Raw genomic sequence first — 1,323 nt, 5'->3', positions numbered from 1 at the left:
TATTATTTATTTATCCTTTTTATCACTATTTTAAGATTATATACCCTTAGAATACATCCATGGTCAACTTGTGAGTCCGTGAGAAGGAACAAGAAGATAGTACGTAAGGATGAATAGAGTAGGATTATTTTTTTTCATTAATTTGGGATTTTATTAATAAAGATCAAAAACACAAAAATATTCTTTACAAATGTTGGAACAACCCATCCAAAATGCTAAAAATTAAAATTGGCCCACCTATATTCTGCCTAAATACTTGACCCATTCCATTATTGTTATAACATATAAATAGAGTAGTAGGGTTTCCTAATTCCATTCCTTCTAGTTTCTGCCGCTTCAAACCTAGCGCACATGTAAATATTTCCCCTTCCTTTATTGAATCAAAGTTTCATCAAGTATATTATGTATCATCAATACCTTTCCATGGAGATGCATATCTGTTGCTCATTTCAGCTTTCAGAAGTAAGTAATTCTGTATTTTTATGTTTTCTTCTTTATTTCCAGCTCATTTTTCCTTTGTGCTCTTACTCCCAGTTGTGTTTTTCAATTGATGGGAGGAATCTCATGTTTTTTGTATTTTGCTGAGGGTTCGAGGTCCGTAGAAAGAATTCCAGATCCAAGTAAGCTCAATAGTAGCTCCATCTTCAGCTTCAGCTTCCATTGTTGAATAATCCCCTTAACTTATTTTTTTGTTGCAGTTATGGCCGGTAAAAAGATAATGGGATGCTCACAACCGCAAGTAATTGAACTGTAATGTTGTTCTGAAGTGTAAGAATTGCAAAAATCTTCCAAGACCCTCCTCTTTTGCTGTGATTCCTTTTTGATGGTTGATATAGTCTAGGCTAGCAAACTTTTTCACCTTTTTTGTTGCCCGTAGGGTTGTAAATAGTTGCATATGAAATGTGAACTCTGTAAGCTGTATCCTCTTCAGCCTTGTCACTCTCTTGTTGTTGTAATCCTTATGTAAGGACATTGAAATTTATCATTGTTAAGGATCTTTCTATCTATAACTTCTAATTATTGAAACTTGTAACTATGAAATCCCCCTTATCAATGGCTAGATTAGTTAAATGTTCTGGCAACTAATTTCCCTCTCTCATAATGTGTTGGTAATGAACTTGCTTATGTTTTAATATCATCCAAATATATTCAATAAAATCTAGTAAATTTCATGGACTTGTCCACTCTATGTTCAATATTTTCTACATAAGGAGAGAGTCAGTCTAAATTATAACCTTGTTGTGTTATGTATGACTATAATGTCTAGATGCTTGTAGAATATCATATTCCCCAACCTCCATATTAGAAGTATCTTCTATCTTA

General features: G+C 33.0%; 1 long non-coding RNA gene across 1 annotated transcript; it reads left to right on the top strand.

The window, feature by feature from the left end:
• The first annotated feature begins 221 nt into the window (after positions 1 to 221).
• On the top strand, positions 222 to 1,007 carry LOC107844765. The gene is made up of 3 exons (XR_001666562.2): positions 222 to 462; positions 535 to 620; positions 699 to 1,007. It is a non-coding gene; the product is annotated as an uncharacterized LOC107844765 (long non-coding RNA).
• The last annotated feature ends 316 nt before the right edge of the window (positions 1,008 to 1,323 follow it).

This window comes from Capsicum annuum, chromosome 10 (genome assembly GCF_002878395.1).
Source record: "Capsicum annuum cultivar UCD-10X-F1 chromosome 10, UCD10Xv1.1, whole genome shotgun sequence".
Taxonomy (NCBI): domain Eukaryota; kingdom Viridiplantae; phylum Streptophyta; class Magnoliopsida; order Solanales; family Solanaceae; genus Capsicum; species Capsicum annuum.
This window is presented reverse-complemented; position numbering and strand designations above follow the sequence as displayed.